Raw genomic sequence first — 20239 nt, 5'->3', positions numbered from 1 at the left:
TAGAATTTTTGCTTTTTAATTATACCCATTTTTGGAAGTCAGAACTCAGTGAGTGACAGGTCATTAAAAGGGGATGGGTGAGGGGGAGGCATGGCATTGTTCCAGGGAAGGTTCTTGGTGGAGAATTATAGGCCCTAATTCCAGCCAAGTTGAGCAGAAAAGGAATTTATTGGAAGATTGTCAAGTACCTCACAGCACTGTGATGGAAAGACTGGTTTAATGGTTTAGAAAGCAGGTGGGAACCTAGGGAATGAAGAGATCTAGAATTATTGCCAAGATCACACCCCTGGAAGACCTTGGTTAAGGATATCTGGTTAAGGATGCTGCTGCAGTCTGAATGTTTGTGTTTCCCCCAGTTTCATATGTTGAAATCCTAACTTCCAAAGGTAATGGTCTTTGTAGTTGGGGCCTTTGGGGTGTGTTTAAGTCAGGAGGGTGGACCCTCCAGAGAGCTCCTTTTTCCCCTTGTCCTCCATGTGAGGACACAAGTGTGTGACCCAGAAGCGAGCCCTTGCCTGAACACACTGACACTCTGGCGTCAGCCTTCGAGCCGCCAGAACTGTGAGAAGTACGTTTCTGTGTTTATAAGCCACCAGTCTATGGTATTTGCTGGGGCAGCTTGAACAGACTAAGACAGATGCTGTTGCTGCTGTTTCGGAACCCTGGTGTTACATCTGGTGGAGGTCTGACTTCTGAGCTTATTTCTTATTTGAGTCACTGGATCCATCTCAAAGACCTTTGAAAAGGTTACTCTGGCTGCTATGTCAAGAATGAAGTGAGGGGTTCAGGAGTAGAAGTGGGGAGATCCAGTCATGAGGCTCCAGTGTAGATGATGTTAAGTTAGGGAGGTGATGTTAACAGGGAGACGAAAAGAATGGATGGATTCGTGAAACAGGCCATTAAGTCGCTACTACAATTCTTGTCTTAGAAAAATTCTTCTTTTTTTTCTTCTTCCTCCTCTTCTTTCTCTCCCTCTCCCTCCTCTTCTATTTCTTTTCCTCATTCTTCCTTTTTGAAATCTAAGCCTTTCTAGAGGCCTTGATGCAGTCTTGTCTTGCACAGGGCAGTGTAACTTATCTGGCTTATATTTCATAAAATCTTGCAGTGTTCATCATTTGTTCATTGAAAAAATATTTCTAAGCTCCTACTGTATACACTGCAGTGCTGAAGGAGGTTGCTGGTTGTGGTCATTCTAAATTGATTTCAAGTTTAGACACTCAGAAATGGTTCCTTTCTTCCAGGGCACATTATGATTGCTAACTAGGACGGCCCTTTTCTAGGTGTGGATAATTTGAAACCACGTGATCTCCTTCATGTAAACTTTTTCCCCCAGGACCTATTAGCCCCTTATTTTAGTCTTTTACATATCCGTTATTTGAAATAGGCCAAATGCATGTCCATTATTTTAAAAAGTAATGAGAAAGAAAATGGTATCTTTCTTTATCCTCTTAAGACAGTGATATTCAAGTAGACCCAATCATCAGAAATGGCTAAAATAATATAAAAAAATAGAGAATCCCAGCCCTCCTGAATCATATCTGGAAGTAGATCTCAGAAATCTTTATTTAAAAAATGAACGTTCCGGGATAATCAGCCAGGTTTGGGAACTATAGCTTTATGCTATTGAGACTAGCTTTGTGCTTTACAAGGAGAATTAATTAAATTCTTCTTGCTTAACGGGAAGGATCCATTATAAATAACTGGTTTTCTCAGCTTGACTTTAAAATATGGCATTTGTCTCATCTTCAAGAATGGTTTCATAAGATTATAGATAGTTTTCTTGGGGGGTGGTAGAGGTGGATTCCATTAATTTTTCTCTTACCCTTTGGCTATTTTGTAACTGTACAGTATTTCTTTCTTTCTTTTTTTTTAATTCTTTTTTTTTTTTAAGATTTTATTTATTTATTTGACAGAGATAGAGACAGCCAGCGAGAGAGGGAACAGAAGCAGGGGGAGTGGGAGAGAAAGAAGCAGGCTCATAGCGGAGGAGCCTGATGTGGGGCTCGATCCCATAACGCTGGGATCACGCCCTGAGCCGAAGGCAGACGCTTAACCGCTGTGCCACCCAGGCGCCCCTGTACAGTATTTATTTCATCTCCAAAAATACAAGAAACTTGATCTGTATATTACAAGAATATAGCCCACTAAACTTCAGCTTCAAGCCAGTTTGTATAAAAGCAGCTAGATCACTGCTTCTTAAGCTTAATGTGCATACAAATCACCTGGAGAGCTTGTTAAAATGCGGATTCTGGGGCGCCTGGGTGGCTCAGTCGTTAAGCGTCTGCCTTTGGCTCAGGGCGTGATCCCAGAGTCCTGGGATTGAGCCCCACATCAGGCTCCTCCACTATGAGCCTGCTTCTTCCTCTCCCACTCCCCCTGCTTGTGTTCCCTCTCTCGCTGGCTGTCTATCTCTGTCAAATAAATAAATAAAATCTTTAAAAAAAATGTGGATTCTGATTTAGTAGGTCTGTAGTGGTGCCTCAGATTCTGCATTTCTTTCTTTTTTTTTCTTTTTTAAGATTTTATTTATTTGACAGAGAGAGCGAGAGAGCATAAGCAGGAGGAATAGTAGAGGGAGAGGGAGAAGCGGACTCCTGAGCAGGGAGCCTGACCCGGGGCCCGATCCCAGGACCCTGGGGATCATGACCTGAACCGAAGGCACATGCCCAACCATCTGAGCCACCCAGGCACCCCAGATTCTGCATTTCTAATAAGCTGATGTTGCTGGTCTGCAGATCTCATTTTGAGTAGTAAGAGGCTGGATGACAATTGTATTATCCTTGGAATTTTCATCTTTGTATGAGTTACTGTGCTTTGGGGCATGCTTTGGGACTGTTTAGTCTGACCAAAGGTTGAGTAGTATATTTTAAGAAGATTGGACTATATAACCTTTATTGCTTTTTCCCATAATCTTGAAGGTTATAGTACTATATATAGCCTAAGGTTTTAGTTTCAGGCTTTGGAAGAGAATAAAGGAAGTGTCAGAAGCAGTATATTTTTTATTGAATCATTAAATCTGCAGCAGCAAAATTGGTTTATATACCTGAGGTAGTCTGAACTACAAGTAGAGTATTATTAACTGAATTAAGAATAAGAAAGAAAGTGATATGATATTGGAAATTAGTAGTAGATATGCAGGAAATATCTAAATATTGGGGAATTTGTGTTTTGCAGAACTGGGACTGCTTTGGATAAGATATATGTTAGGGCAGTGGGTTCGTAGTTTGGGGGGGGGAATCTTACCTCCCAGGGACACATTTGATAGTATCTGGAGACATTTTTACTTGTTACGATAGTTGGGTGGCGGTATTGCTGCTGGTATCAGTAGGTGGAGGCCTGGGAAGCTGCCGAATACTCAGTAGTGCACAGGACAGCCCCCCACGGGGAATTTCTCAGCCTAAAATGTCAGTAGTTCCAAGATTGAGAAACCTTATGTTAGAAAATTTTCACAAGCACTTTATTAATTTTTTAATTAAAAATAATACAGAAAATAATCATTCATATTCCCGCCAATCAAATTCAATTGTTAACATTTTGTCATATTTGATTTTACCCTTCCTGTTTAAGAAATTTCACTCCAGGGGTGGCTGGGTGGCTCAGTCGATTAAGCATCTGCCTTCAGCTCAGGTCATGATCCCAGGGTCCTGGGATTGAGCCCCGCGTCTGGCTCTCTGCTCAGTGGGGAGCCTGCTTTTCCCTCTCCCTCTGCCTGCCGCTCCTCCTGCTTGTGTTCTCTCTGTCTCTGTCAAATAAATAAAATCTAAAAAAGAAAAGAAAAGAAATACCGGCGCTTCGGTGGTACAGTTGGTTAAGTGTCTGAGTCTTGGTTTCAGCTCAGGTCATGATCTTGGGGTCGTGAGGTGGAGCCCCACATCGGGCTCTGCGCTCAGTGCAGAGTCTGCTTGAGAGTCTCTCTCCCTCTCACTCTGCCCCTCCTGCTTGTGCTCTCTCTCTCTCTCTTTCTCTCTAAAATAAACAAATAAATCTTTAAAAAAAGAAATATCACTCCATTATTTTTGGGAAAATAACGTGATTATTATTTTGAATTCAAATAATATAGAAAGATGAAGGATGAAAGTAATGAAGCTATCCCAAATCTCACCACCCAGACATGAGCATCATAAACACTAGCTGAACATTATCCCAGGTATCTTTCCGTGCATATGTATAGATAGAAGAATAGAAGTGCTTTCATAAAATTGGGACCATACTGTAGAGGAATCAAAAATAAATGAATTACTGAGCTTCAACAAACATGAATACAGAGCCAATCTGATTTTATCTGTATCTGTACCTACTCACCTGACACTGACTGTTTTGAAGCAAATCTCAGACATCACATCACTTCATCTGTAAGCATCTCAGTGCCTGTCTGTAAAGCTTGTGGTCTCTTTCTTTGAGCCATTAATCATACACGTACAATTAACAGTTTCTCTGATTGGTTTATTCTTTCCCTCCTTCTCCCCTCTGTGTCTCTCTCTCTCTCCCTTGAATTATATTTTCTTCCAAATGAAAGGTTTGGTTTTTTTTTTTCTACCGAGAGTGCACAAAATGCAAAGGCAAGAGCAGTAATTGCACAAAACAATAGAAGTGGGTACCACAGAGCAAATAAAAGCTGTCTGCCACAAGTACTTCCCGTGAATTTTGTGTTTTCTTTCTAGAATGTCTTTATCTATTTGCCAGTACCATGTAAAATAGTGTATTTCTCTTCTTTACAATGTTCATTTTTCAAGCTGCCCATCTTATCTTTTCCGATATTTTTTTGAGATATCTTCATGCTTTGGTGTATTTGCTTATAGCAGTGGCCTCTGGCAACTATTAGCAGGAAAGTACCTTCAGGAATCATTTAGCTGGTGGTTAGCTTCTTGAGGGCTAGGAGCGAGTCTCACCATCTTTCCACCTGATATGATAGCTTTCGTATGTCCTCAGTATTTGTGGGATGGTTGTTATTAATCTCGAGAGAATCGTGCCAATATTGATTGGCATATTAATTAAAACCATTTATTTACAACAATAACATAGTCTAACATACGTGCATACAGGAGAATATAATTCAGATGTTAACATTTGGTACCTGTATCTATAGGGGGGTCTCCGTATAAAGAGATGAAGCAGGGAATTCTGCTCTTTGGTCACATCCTCTTGTTTCTTCTGACACTTATAGGATGACCATATGTCCTGGTTTGCCTGATACAGTTTGATGTAATTATTAATAGTATCTCTTTTGGGGGCGCCTGGGTGGCTCAGTCATTAAGCGTCTGCCTTTGGCTCAGGGTGTGATCCTGGTGTTCTGGGATCGAGCCCCATGCAGGCTCCTCTGCTGGGAGCCTGCTTCTTCCTCTCCCGCTCCCCCTGCTTGTGTTCCCTCTCTCACTGTCTGTCTCTCTCTCTGTCAAATAAATAATCTTAAAAAATATATAGTAGCCCTTTTCATTCACAGAATTGTCCCAGTTTAGATGGTAAATTAATAGTAATCCTACTTATAGGATATTTAATGTGTGCCAGGCTTTTTTCCAAACACTCTACATACATTCTCATTTAATTTTCATGACAACCCTAAGAAGCAGATCCTATTATTATCCCCATCTTACATATGGGTAAGTTGGGGCACAAAGAGGTCAAATAGCTTGGCTAGGATCCTAAGGCTCTGTTTGAATAGTAAATGGCAGAGCCAGGATTTGAGTCCAGGCAGTTTGGTGCTGGTGCTCTTCACCACTTTGCTATGTCGCATCTGTACCGGCCCCAAATAGATCTTTGTAGAATACCTGCTGACCTACCAGGAGTCTCCTGATAACTAATCTGCATATTTGTAGATCAGACGGCTGGTGAAGGCTTTGGGAATTTGAGTGATTTCCTTATCCTCACAAAATATTTGTGGGTTCCTTATGTACCACCATGCCAATCTGATTATAAACTTTTTTTTTTAATTTTTAAAGATTTTATTTATTTATTTATTTGAGAGAGCAGGGAACCCAACACAGGGCTCGATCCCAGGACCCTGAGATCATGACCTGAGCCAAAGGCAGATGCTTACCCGACTGAGCCACACGGGTGCCCCTGATTATAGACTTCTTTCTCTGAAGATTGAACATGTACCTTTTTTCATTCTTTTAATGGCAACTGTTTGGCATTCCCTTCTAGATGCTCCGGGAGATACGTATTCTCAGCTTCTGCAGATCGTCCAGTTCCCGACACAGTCACTTTTCCTTACTTTTGGCCATCTTTGGTATTTTAAATTCTCTCTCTCTCTCTCAAATAAATAAATAAAATCTTAAAAAAACAAAGTAAAATAAAATATATTTAAAAAAAGAAAAGCCTACATTCTCATGTAAACATAAGGAAAATACATTTACAGTATGGTGCTGTATTTAGAAAAAGTCTGCATATATGTGGACCCACACAATTCAAACCCATGTTGCTCAAGGGTCAGGTGTCATTGCATTTCTTTTTAAGATTGTATTTTTAACTGATTTGTATACCCAATGTGGGGCTTGAACTCAGAACTCCAAGATCTAGAATCACATGCACTATCAACTGAGCCAGCCAGGCACCCCTTACTTTTTTACTTGATTATCTTAATAAGAAAAAATGAATACATTTAATTAGAGCTTATCTCAGTAGCTGGGTGAGATAAGGCAGTATTCATTATCCTTACTTAAAAATGAGGAAATTGAAGTTAGGTTACGTGGTAAGCTATGTGACTTGGCTGAAAATGGCACAATGGGGACTCGTACTTGGGTTGAAGATGCAGATCCACTATGTATCACGTGGTCTTATTTAACTTATTAGGTTAAAATTTTTTATCAGTACCCAGATAAAGAGGAACAGTGGAAGTTGGGAGTAGTATCTCACATTTTAACTCCTTTTTTAATGACTGTCATTATAGAATCTAGTTCAGCATATTTAGTCTGTTTCCTTTTCTGAGTCAACAGGCCTAGTAACAACACACTGCTTTGATGATTGTAGATCCCATAAATTCTGAAAGGGAAGTCCCGTAGAGGCTGCAGACGGCCTACATGGTGCCCGTGTGCAAATCAGCAAAAGGCAGTCTCTCTAGATGGTTCGGTCAGTCAGAAGAAGGCAGCCCTCCTTGGGGCAGGTTCAGCCCACATCAGGGTGCTGGCCTTGGGAAATAAGTGTCTGGATTTTCATCTCTCCTGTAGCACTCAAAACACAGCAGCCAAGAATCCTGTTTATATAAATTGATGAGGAGCTGAGGTTTCTTTAGTGTTGTGTTTATAGATGACATCTCTTGTTCTTATTCCGTATACGGCACATGTACCTCCTTCTGCAGCTGTACTTGTTTGCTCCGCCTGGAACCCCAGCTCCCTGACCCCATGCAGCTCACTCCTTCACTTCATCAAGTCTCCGCTTAAATCTTCCCTTTTCAAATGTACCCTTCACCTCCTCACACTGAGATATTACCCCCAGTCACACTGTCCTTCCTGCTCTATTCTCTTCATGGTACTTCTTACCACTTGGAATATTAAATTCATATGTATTTTATTTTGTTTTTGTCTCCCCACTAGCAATACACTTTGTGAAAGTTAGGATTTTGCCTGTTTTGTTCACTGCTATATTCCAGCACCTAGAAAAATGCCTGGCATTTACAGGGCTCTTAGCTGACATTTGTTGAATGAATGAATGAACATTGGACTGTTTGTATTGTGACAAATGACGAGTTTTAATGTTTGCTGCCTTCTGCTGACTATATTTGTGTACTTTCTGGACTATAGTGTTATGAATATTGTCTAATTTAACTGTTAATAGCTATATGAGGAGAAAATAGCGTAATCCTCATTTTAGAGTTGACGAAATCCTAAAGCTTAGAAAAATTAAATAACATTCCCAAAGTCAAAAAGCTAACAATTAGAATCGTTTCTTGACAGGTAGATTTGATAACCAAAGTTTGTTTAAGAACGTTGTTTTAGTGGTTCTTTGGGTCTTGTACTTTTTTTTCAAAGAGGGATTTCCAATTACTGGGGGAGGAAAAAAACCTTAAAAATATGGTCAGCTGTGTTTTAAGGGAAAGGAGAGATAAGGCCCATGGGATTTGAAGCATTGGGAGACTGGAGATCAGAAACTCTCCTTTGTAATCTTTGCCTTCTTATCTAAGGGTGCTGACCTTGAGGGTCCTTTGGGATGAAGAGCATGACATTGGAGTCCTTTTCCAACTGTGTAAGTCTGGCTAAATAGTTTATCTGAGCCTTTTTTTTTCATCTCTAACATCTAGTAACAGTGTCTACCTTATGGGGGTATGAAGATGAAATATGTACGTAAAATGCCTGGCGTACTTTCTGGTGCTTGGGAGCTTGGTTTCTCCTGTCCCCTGCTCTTGTCTTCCTCCTTTGGCTTCAAAGGGACCAAAAATCTAAGTCGTTTCAACACCCTTCAGGGTGACTTTTTTTTTTTTTTAAGATTTTAATTATTTATTAGAGAGAGAGCACGAGCAGCGGGGAGAGGCAAGGGGAGAAGGGAAGCAGACTCCCCACTGAGCAAGGAGCCCAATGTGGGGCTTGATTCCAGGACCCTAGGATCAGGACCTGAGCTGAAGGCAGACCCTTAACTGACTGAGCCACCCAGCTGCCCCAGGGTGATTTTTTTTCTTGACTTCCCTCCCTCCAGATAAATAATCTCATATATTAAGCTGTTTTCTGGTAGTATGTAGGCGATCAAGGTACCTTTTATAATTTGCATGTCATTTTTTTTTTTTATCGTTGCAATTCAAGGAGATATTCATGGGCTTTGTTAGTAAGTGTTGTGCACATATTGCCTTCACAAACCTGTGGGTCTGATTCCTGCTTTTTGTAATTGAATGTTCATGAAAACTGAGTATCAGTAACTGGGAAGCCCTCTTTGCTTTGTTTCTCACATCCTTCTCCCCATGTTCCATGAAATACCAGATTTTTTAGAAGTCAGGGAGATGTTTGCTAACACATATAAGTTTAGATGCATACTAGATTTTCTTAAGTACCATCTTACAATTTCTATAATTGTCACCGTGTCCACAGAATAGTAGTATCATGCACAGATTCAGAGAATAGGATTTCCTGAACAAATGAGTAACCGAAGTAGGAAAAAAACAACAACGGGAATTTTTCAGTTCTTTGAAATTAAACAGTACAACATTTAATTTCTAATTAAAAATTATTTATTAAGAAATGGGGCACAGATTAAGAGAAGTATAACCAACTTCCAGAGAAAGATGTCTGAGCACCCTTCTCAATTATATGCTGATCTTTTCTTCTTCTTAATACCCTATTATATGCCATATAATGAAGCAATAAAAATGTTTATTATTTAAATATTAATTATGGACTTAACTGGACGGTATATAATTTAAAGCTCAATTGATTAACCCCAAGTAATGATATAACTATATTGGAAGGGGTAGTGGGAGTAAAAGAGAACTAATTCCTTATTTGTCATTACAGAAAATCTGTAATGTCAAAAATGGATGAATCAAGGAATTGCAAGAAAAGCTTTTTATGTAGGACTGTAGGGGACACTATTGGATGAAACAGCCACAACAGTCGAAAGTTGTTGATGCTAGTCGAGGAAGGGTGAACCAGTGAACTACTGCTTTTCATTTAAGTCTTATTGGGTATTACTGAATTGTTAATTATGTATATATTATTTTGATAAAAAAAAAATAAGGGGTAAAATGACAAGAGAAAAAGAAATATAACCAATCTAAGAAAGTGAAAAGACAACCCAAGAAAGGGAGAAAATATTTGCAAATCGTATCTCTGGTAAGGTACTTGTATCTAGAATTATACAATAAACTCTTACAACCCCAAAATTAAAAAACCAAATAACTTATTCAATCGCCAGAGGGTCTGAGGAATCATTTCTTGAAAGATGGTTGTTAAAGGGCCAATAAGTATGTGAAACGATGCTCAACATCATTAGCCATCAGAAATGTAAATCTAAACCATGAGATAGGGCTTCACATCCACCAGGATGCCCAGAATAAAAAAGGCAGATAGTAAGTGTTGGTGAGGATGTAGACAGATAGGATCTCTCATACATTGCTGTGATCGTAACCTGGCGCAGTCACTTTGGAAGACAGTCTGGTAGTTCCTGAAAAGGTTAAACGTAGTGTTGCCATAGGACCCAGCAACTCTCCTTCTAGGTATACACCCAAGAAAAGTGAAAAACAGATGTCCACACGAAAACTTGGATGCAAATGTTCATAGCAGCATTATTCAAAATAGCCGCACAGTGAAAACAATCTAAATGTCCCTCGACTGAAGAATGAATAAACTGTGGTGTGTGCCACATGGTGGATATTATGTAGCCATCAAAAAGAGTGAAGTACTGATATTTGCTACAACATGAATGACCCTTGGAAACATTATTTTAAGTGAAGGAAACCAGTCACAAAAGCCACATAGTTTATGATTCCATTTATGTGAATATACAGTGGTTAAGTCCAAAGAAATAGAAAGTAGACTAGTAGTTGCTTAAGGCTGGGGAGAGAGCTGTTTTAGGGGAAATGAGGCATTACTACTAATGAATATGAGGTTTCTTTTTTGGGTGATAAAATGTTCTGAAGTTGAATGTGGTGATGTTTGTATACCTGTGAATATATAGAAAACCATTGACTTGTGTACCTAAGTAAATGAATTGTATGGTATGTGAATCATATTTCAGTACAGCTATATTACTATATATATAGCTACAGATATATGGACATATCACCAGTTACTGCTAAAAGAAACAGTAACTTTTATTTTTCTTTTAGTGAAAAATTTATTATTTTCTTTCTTCTGCTTTCAATTTATTGCAGATAAAACCTGTAATTTAGGAAAGCAGAATTGTCCTGGTGTAGATCATAAGTCTGTTTTAATGGGTTATTGGTTGTTTTGTTTTTGTTTTTAATTCTGCTTAACACAAATCAAGTGTGACCTGACATTTGCATGACTAACAGCCTTCTCTCAGAGTATGCTGAGATGGTGGTTTGGGGTGGCCCCAAATTACTTTCATGCTGTCTGTTTTTAGTGTACTATATCCACAGACTTTTGGCTGCTGCCACTGTCCTCTTCGTTTGTGATTAAGAAGAAAAACTCTGTGTGGTCTGCACTTCTTCATATACCGAATAGGAGTAATGTCTTGTTGGTTGGTGATTGAGATTCTTGCCGGAACTTCTTGTTCCCTCGTGAGTTTTTATGTGATGAATAAATGGCTATTTCAATTGAACTAGATTGTATTTGACTGCTGCCTCTGTGGGCTCCCCCACTGGAGACAGTCTTTATGAATTGTTAGCCTTAGGCTGCTTCAGATGATGTTTTCTCACATTATTCTCAAGGATACATGTTTTTGATGCTTTCTTTCATTTTGTATATTTTTGTGTCTCCTGCCCCATTAGTTTCATAAACAGTCCTCGCATGTGTCTTGTTGATAGTCATTGTTTCGAGATGACTGACTGACTGTCTGCCTTGCCTTTCTCTCATTGCCGTGCTTTCCGTTGGCTGTGCTGGGTCTCCGTCGAGTACTGGATTTGCGTATCTGTGTGTGTTAGATAAACACCTCTCTTTTTCCACATTTGGTAGGCAAAATATCTTCCGAGTCTCGTGCACAGGATCTCACAAATGGCATTCTGGCTGTGCGTACATCACGGCAGCTCCATGCCCTAGCTCCCTTGGCTTCCTGCTCTTAAACTCTCTCTGCCTTCAGTTCTTGCACTTGCCGTCTACATGGAGCAATGAGCAGTGCGGTATCTGTGCATTTCTCCTACGGCTGTTCTTATAGCCTGTGACTCAACTTCAGTCGCAAGTTGGATTAAGTCCGAAAAATTGTTTTCAGAAAATAATTTGCATGTAATTCATGATAGTTTTATGCTATCTTTGATACATGAAAATGCTTTCCATGCTGGTAAGGACCAGCTTTTGAGCACTGCCATTTGTTCATATTATAGGAATACCATCTGTACCAAGCAGTAGCTTCTTGTTCCTTTTACAATGAATGTGTTGAAACCGTCATCATCACCCCCTACATACACACACACATTCAAAAATTTTTTGTATTTGGTATTTTTCAATTTATGCTCTGTTTTGAGTACATTTATGACAATTTTACAACTAATAATTTTAGAGTACATCATAATTTACAGGGCAATTTTATATCCATTAGTTAATTTTATTGTCCAACAGCCTTACGGGGTTAGCTGTTATTAATATCCCATTTTTATATCTGACAAAACACATGTGTGATACACCTTTTTTTTTTTTTAGATTTCATTTATTTATTTGTCAGAGAGACAGAGAGAGAGAAAGCACAACAGGGGGGAGCAGGAGGCAGAGGGAGAAGCAGGTTCCCCGCTGAGCAGGGAGCCTGATGCGGGACTCGATCCCAGGACCCTGGGATCATGACGTGAGCCGAAGGCAAATGCCCAACTGGCTGAGCCACCCAGGCACCCCCACTTTTCTTTTTTAAAGATTATTTATTTGTTGGGGTGCCTGGGTGGCTCAGATGGCTAAGCATCTGCCTTCGGCTCAGGTCATCATCTCCAGGTCCTGGGATTCAGCCCCATGTTGGGCTCCCGGCTCAGTCTGCTTCTCCCTCTCCCCCTGCCTCTCCCCTTGCTTGTGTGCTCACGTGCTCTCTCTCTCTCAAATGAATAAATAAAATCTAAAAAAATGGAAAGATCATTTATTTCAGAGAGAGAGTGGGGGTGGGGCAGAAGAGCAGAGGGAGAGGGGCAAGCCGACTCCATGCTGAGCTCAGAGCCCGATGGGGAGCCTGATCTCAGGAGTCTGAGACCATGACCTGAGCTGAAATCAAAAGCTGGACTCTCAACCGACTGAGTCACCGAGGCGCCCCTGTGTGGTAGACTCTTATGTTGATGCTTAATTAGACAGCCGTTCCATCTCTTTATATGTCTTTTAAAAAATCTGAGTACATAAGAAAATGATCCCTTCCCTACCATATGATTTCTATAAATACATTCTCTGTTTTGTCAGAATAAATTTTTTAATATATTTTGGTTTCACTTCCAATGTATTTCTATATTTTCTCAACCTGGTTCCCTTTTAGGTCTCCCTTCCTTCCTTCCTTCCTTCCTTCCTTCCTTCCTTCCTTCCTTCCCCTACCTTCCCCTCCCTTCCTTCCTTCCTTCCTTCCTTCCTTCCTTCCTTCCTTCCTTCCTTCCTTCCTTCGTTCCTTCTTGGAGAGAGAGTGCAAGAGAGCAGGAGCTGGGTGGGGGCAGGGGGAGGGACAGAAGCAAGCTCCCCTCTGAGCAGGGAGCCTGATCCCAGGACCCTGAGATCATGACCTGAGCCGAAGGCAGATACTTAACTGACTGAGCCACCTAGGTGCCCCCCCAAAAAAGGTCTTATTACAGGGTGATTGTCTATTTTTTTTTGAAGCATCACTAAACTGCAGAGTAATAGTCATTGTGATATTATACATTATATAGTGTTTTCAGACTTCTTTCACACCTAAATAACCTTGCTTTATCTTCGCAACAGTTATTTGAGACAGAACAAGTGCAAATTGCTTGTTTTTGTGAATTAAAAACTTGCGACTCAAAGTGTTAGCTAAAGTTTTTGTTTGTTTGTTCACAATCACATAAGTAGGAAGTGTTAGGAACAGGAATACTCAGGCTTCTCGCCTAGGGTAGGGCTCTTTCCACTGCTGTTTTGATCCTGCGTTGTGCCCCCTGGTATCATGTAATGCACACTTAACCAGATTTCTTTTGTACTTTCGTATTGCCAACCACTTACTCAGAATTCAGTCCAGAGTAGCAGTTTCTCTTGTTGCTTCGTTGAAAGACTTCCTATAAAAAGAAATTGTCAACAAGGCAGGTCAATAATTTGCCAGATGCTCTGTGTTTAGCAGAACAAGTCTTTGAACAGTTGTCTCTACTCACTGCTCTTTTGCTGTGTGTCTATTTTGTAGTCTGTACCAGACTCTCTCATATATGGATTGGGTTCCTAGGGCTGCCATGACAAATTACCACTAAGTGGGTGGCTTAAAACAACAGAAATTTGTGCTCTCACACTTCAGGAGGGCTGAAGTCCAAAATCAAGGTGTTGGCAGAATTGGTCCTTTTTAGAAGCTCAGAGGGAGAATCTGTTCCATTTCCCTCCCCTGGCTTCTGGTGGTCGCCAGCAATCCTTGGTGTTCCTTGGCATGCTGCTGCATAGTTCCAGTCTCTGTCTGCTTCTTCGTATGGCTGTCTTCCCTCTGTGTCTGTGCCTGCACATGGCATTCTTCTTACTGTGGGTGTCTGTCTCTCCTCAGCTTTTAAAGACACCAGTCAAATTGGATTAATACTCTATTCCAGTATGACTGTATGTTAATTTACATCTTAATTACATCTGCAAACACACTACAGTTGACCCTTGCACAAAACGGGTTTGAACTGTTCTGGTCCACTTACATGTGGATTTTTTTCTGTAAATATATAAACTGACAGTATCAATGAGTACAGTACTGTAAACGTATTTTCTATTCCTTATGATTTTCTTTTTCTTTTTTTTTTTTTTAAAGATTTTATTTATTTGACAGACAGAGACAGCCAGCAAGAGAGGGAACACAAGCAGGGGGAGTGGGAGAGGAAGAAGCAGGCTCCCAGCAGAGGAGACTGATGTGGGGCTAGATCCCAGGACTCTGGGATCATGCCCTGAGCTGAAGGCAGACGCTTAATGACTGAGCCACCAAGGCACCCCTCCTTATGATTTTCTTAATAACATTTTCTTCTCTCCAGCTTACTTTATTGTAAGAATACAGTGTATCATACTTTTAATGTACCAAATATGTGTTAATCTACTGTTGACTGGTAAGGTTCCCGGTCAACAGTAGGCTAATAGTTAAGTTTGCGGGGGGTGGGGGAGTGTCAGAAATTATACGTGGATTTTCAGCTGCACATGGAGTCATCTTGTCTTTTCACTTTACTAGTAATGTCTTTTAATGAATACAATTCTTGATTTTCAGAATGATCTAATTTTTCCTTAGTGAAGAATCCTTTTGGTGAGCTCTTTAAATAATCTTTTTTTTTAACCCCAGGGTCATAAAGATTGCCTCCCATATTATTATTTATGAACTGTTTGATTTTACCTTTTATATTTACATCCAGTCTACCTAGAATTGATTTTTGTATAATGTAGATAGGAATCAAGATTCATGTTTTTTCTTTTAATTTAGATATCTAGTTGACCCAGTACTGGTTCTTTTTTTAAATTTTTTTGATAAAATTATTTTTCTCATTGCTTTACAAAGTGCCACCTTTGTGTGTCAAGTGTCCATGTAGGTGTGGGTTGTCTTTCAACTCTGTTCTGTTGTATTGTTCTGTTTTTCTCTCCTTGCGCCAATACCACAGGCTTCAGTCCTGGAGCTTTTCAAAACTCTTGACAGCCAGTGGAGACAGTTCTTCCATTTTCTTCTTCTTCAAGATTATTTTAGATGCTATTGGCTCTTTGCGTTTCCATATAGATTATAGAATCAATTTGTCCATTTCCACAAACAAATCTATTGATATTTTGATTGGTATTGCATTGATCTATAGACCAATTTAGGGAGTCTTAATGTCCTTATAATTTTGAAGCTTCTAGTTTAAAATATGGCATATTCTGGGGCACCTGGGTGGCTCAGTACTTAAGTGTCTACCTTCGGCTCAGGTCATGATCCCAGAGTCCTGGGATCGAGCCCCACATCGGGCTCCCTGCTCAGTGGCAAGCCTGCTTCTCCCTCTCCCACTCCCCCTGCTTGTGTTCTCTCTGTCAAATAAATAAAATCTTTAAAAAAAATAAATAAAAATAAAATATGGCATATTCTTAATTTTCTGTGAGTCTTTAATTTAGCTCTCAAGCTCTCAGGGTTTTATAGTTTTTTGTGATTCATCTTGTATATTTGCATTACATTTATTCTTAGTTATTTGATATTACTTGATACAATTGTAAATGATATATATATATATTTTTTTAAGTTTTGCTTAATAATTATTTGTTCTTTGGGATATAGAAATACAGTTGGCCCTTTTATATTCATCTTATATCCAGCAACTTTGCTAAACTTACTGGTTAATTCTGATAATTTATCTGTAGGTTGTTTTTAAACTTTCTATGGAAAGGTTCATATCATCTACAAATAATGACAGGTTTATATTTGTTTGATAGAAATATAATTGAGTCATGTGTGACTTTAAATTTTCTAGTAGCCACATTAAAAAGTAAAAAGAAACAGATGAAATTAATTTTAATAATATATTTTATTTAACTAAATGCCAAGATATTATTTCAACATGTAACCATATAAAAATTATTAATGAGATTTTTACATCCTTTTTTCATACTAAGTCTCCTAAATTTAGTATATTTTACATTTACCACACACTTCAATTTAGAGTAGCAAGGTCTCAAATGCTAAGTAGCCACATGTGGCTAATGATTACAGTTTTGGACAATGTAGGTCTAGAGGATGAGTCAGCCATTTTTAAACAATATGTATAATCAAACAATTATACATATAATATGTATACTTATATACATATAGAATGTATAATATACATGCATAATATGTATAATTATATGTATGATTTCTTTTTTTAAGATTTTATTTATTTGGGAGAGAGTGAGAGAGAGCGAGCATGAGCACAAGCAGTGGAGGGGCAGAAGGAGAAGCAGACTCCCTGCTGAGCAGGGAGCCCGGTACGGTACTGGATCCTGGGACTCGGTCATGACCTGAGCTGAAGGCAGATGCCCAACTGACTGAGGCACCCCTATATGTATGATTTCTGATGGAGTCACTGAGGAAGCCTCTATTCTTGTGATCATATATAAGTACCAGGGAGAGATTAGATTTTCAAGGAAGGTTTTACTGAAAAGATGTCATTTACATGTCTTGAACTATGAATATAAATTTGCCAGGCGAACAAAATAGGCAAAGAGAATAACATGTAAAATTGTGATGTTATATAAGAGTAGAATTCGTTCAGGGGCACCTGGTTGGCTCAGTCAGTTGGGTGGCTGACTCTTGATTTCGGCTCAAGTCATGATCTCAGGGTCCTGGGATTGAGCCCCTCATCGGGCTCCCTGATTAGTGGGGAGTCATCCTCTCCCTCTCCCTCTGCCCCCCACCACGTGCCAGAGCATGTGTGTGCACACACTCTCTCAAGTAAGTAAAAAGTATTAAAAAAAAAAAAGTAGAATTTGTTCAGAGACTTGCATATATTTCACTGTGGTTGGAGGGTAGGTAGCTGTGTGAGAGAGGTAGGTGACTGGCTAGCAGTTCTTAATCCAGTTCCCTGTGTTAGGAGTAATGTATTAGCAGTGGTAGTTCACATGTTCTTAAGATAAATTTCCAGAAGTGTAATTACTGGGTCTAATAGAATAAATAAATTCCCCAATACATCCAATGAATCTCAGGGTCTGAACTAATTTACTCTGCCCCTCGCACATATCCTCGTTTCAGCACATAGTCAACTGCTATAATTAGTGTGTTTGTAATGGGCTAACTTTGTTGTATTAGGTTTGTGTTTTGTTGATTATGGGTAAGGTTTAACATTTTTTCTTATTAACAGTAAATACATTACTGAGTTCTCAGTTCCCAGATCGAGTTCTCAGATCCCATTCAGGCTTTCCAGTTGTCCCAGTAACATTCATTATAGCAGAAAGATCCTGTTCAGCATCAGGCTTTTTTGCATCCCAGCCTTCCCTTTTCTTTGGGGGAAGACATTTCCTTGACATTTTTGAAGATTATAGGTTGATTATTTTGTAGAATGTCTCCCAATTTGGTTTTGTCTGTTTCTTCATGATTATTAGATTCAAGTTCTAGATCTTTGGCAGGAACATTACTCCTTTGTCTTTGTTGTTTTATTTTTATTTTTTAGAGAGGGAGGGAGGAAGGGAGAGAGAGAATCTTAAGCAGGCTCCATGCCCAGTGTGGAGCCAAGCATGGGGCTCCATATCATGACCCTGAGATCATGACCTGAGCCAAAATCGAGAGTCAGGTGTTTAACCGACTGCACCACCCAGGTGCCTCAGGAACATCACCTCTCATTGCATCCTATCAGGGGGTACAGGGCTTGGATTAGTTCACGTTGATCATTCGATCAAGGTGAAGTCTGCCAGATTTTACTACTATTAAGTTACTTTTTTCTTTTGGAATTCATATGTGTTTTGTGGGGAAGTACTCTGAAACTCTTTCATACAAATTCTCCATTTATTCACTGATTTATTTATTTTTATTTTTTTTTTAAGATTTTATTTATTTGACAGAGATAGAGACAGCCAGCGAGAGAGGGAACACAAGCAGGGGGAGTGGGAGAGGAAGAAGCAGGCTCATAGCAGAAGAGCCTGATGTGGGGCTCGATCCCAGAACGCTGGGATCACGCCCTGAGCCGAAGGCAGACGCTTAACCACTGTGCCACCCAGGCGCCCCCACTGATTTCTTTTTATTAGCATTGCTTCATGGTTTCTTATTTTATTCGACAGGTTATAATCCATTACTGTCATTATTTGTTTTGATACTGAAATTACCCCCGTTTGGCCAATAGGAGCTTTTTCAAACTGGATCTTATGTCCTTCTTTTCTTAAATGCTTTATTTAATTTAGTTTATTCTTTTATTTTTATGTTTTTATTTGTTGAGTTAACTCTACCTTCAATGTGGGGCTCAAACTCACGACCCCAAGATCAAGAGTCGTGTGCTCTACTGACTGAGCCAGCTAGGTGCCCCTACAGTTCAGTCTTTTTAACTATAGTCACCATGTTGTGCATTATATCCCCAGAAGTTACTTATCTTATATCTGGAAGTTTGTGCCCTTTGACTACCTTCACTGTTTCCTCCACCCCATCCCCACCTCCAGCAACCACCTATCTATTCTCTGTTTCTGTGAGTTTGGTTTTTTTTAGATTCCACATATAAGTGATATCAGACAGTATTTGTCTTCCTCTATTTGACTTATCTCACTTAGCATAATGTACCCAAGGCCCATGCACGTTCTTTTTTATATATTTTTGTGAATATATATAGGTTCCCTTGTGTACGTATATCTCATTCCCTTTATTAGAGAATGGTATTAGAAGCCAAGATTTAGGAACTCGGTATGTTCGTACCATTGGGAAGTAGAGGTGGTCACTGCTCCGAGGCCCTCTCAGTAGACAGATTTACAGAGTGAGGGCATATGTGTGTGTGTGTGCCTACATGTATGTGTGTGTGCTTACACACACAGACACACATACCTCACAGACATTTATGTCTACATTCTAAAAGATCCATTAGTTCACCCACACCTTCCAAAGGATTTATTCTAACCTTTCTCTTTTCGTATTTGTAACACTCTTCTCTTATAGAGAGAACTGTGGGGCCCATTATCTTTAGTTGATTTTGTTATTTGATGAATCCTCCTGTATGTGACGAATCTCCTGTTGTGGCCCCCGAACCTTTCCATGTGGAGATACCCTTCTCACCACACTCGGACCCGTGCAAACTGGCTGTCTGTGTGCTTGCGGGTGGTCTCCTCCCGGTTGGCGCCCTCCGTGTGGGTACCTACTGTGCTCTGCCCCACCAAATGGCTGTCGGCCTGGATTGTTCAGGAAGGGGTGAGGGCTCCTCTGGAATTCTTGCTTCACTTTAATGCTTCTAGCTGTGGGATAATTTCTTTATCTTTTTTTTTTTAACGTTCTTTGAGCCCTTTTAGTGTGAGGCCTTTTATTTTCTGTAAGTCTGAGAGATTTACTGAAGTTTCTTTCTGAAAATATTTTTCATCGTTTTCATGTATTTTATCCCTTCTATGTATACTATTATGTGGATGTTGATTTTCTTCATTTCTGTATTCCATATCTCTTGATTTTTCTTTTATGTATTTTATGTCTTCTTGATGTCTTGTGGCAAAGTACCTTAAGCCTGATGTCTTAGCTTTTTATTTTGTTCAACTCTATCCTTTCTGCTCTTCAATCCATTCATCCATTAAGTTTATTTCAGTGATTATATTTTTCATGCCCAGTATTTTTATTTGCTTCATTATGACATGTTCTCCCTGCTTTATCTCTAACATCTTTCCTTTTTAATTTTATTTTTTTAAGATTTTATTTTTAAGTAATCGCTATACCCAACGTGGGCCTTGAACTTACAACCTTGAGATCAAGAGTCACATGCTCTACGGACCGAGCCAGCCAGGCGCCCAAGCTTGCTTATTTTTAAACTTTTATTTTCTGTTTTCCTCCCGTGTCCTGGGGATATTAGTCACCCTGGCTCATGAGGTATTTGAGGTGGGGTGAAGAAAGCTACAGGCAG

The 20239-nt window shown here is 39.6% G+C and overlaps 1 protein-coding gene across 2 annotated transcripts in view; it reads left to right on the top strand.

The window, feature by feature from the left end:
• The window catches only part of SCAI (suppressor of cancer cell invasion), a 126831-nt gene that overhangs the window by 43639 nt on the left and 62953 nt on the right, over positions 1 to 20239 (top strand). The window contains exon 3 of one of the 2 annotated variants that reach the window (XM_040631878.1): positions 8117 to 8178. The exons of the other annotated variant lie outside the window; for it this stretch is intronic. The gene's annotated coding sequence lies outside the window, so the exon portion shown is untranslated. The remainder of the gene's footprint in view (positions 1 to 8116; positions 8179 to 20239) is intronic. 2 annotated transcript variants of the gene reach the window in all.

This window comes from Ursus maritimus, unplaced genomic scaffold, assembly GCF_017311325.1.
Source record: "Ursus maritimus isolate PB19 unplaced genomic scaffold, ASM1731132v1 scaffold_17, whole genome shotgun sequence".
NCBI lineage: Eukaryota > Metazoa > Chordata > Mammalia > Carnivora > Ursidae > Ursus > Ursus maritimus.
This window is presented reverse-complemented; position numbering and strand designations above follow the sequence as displayed.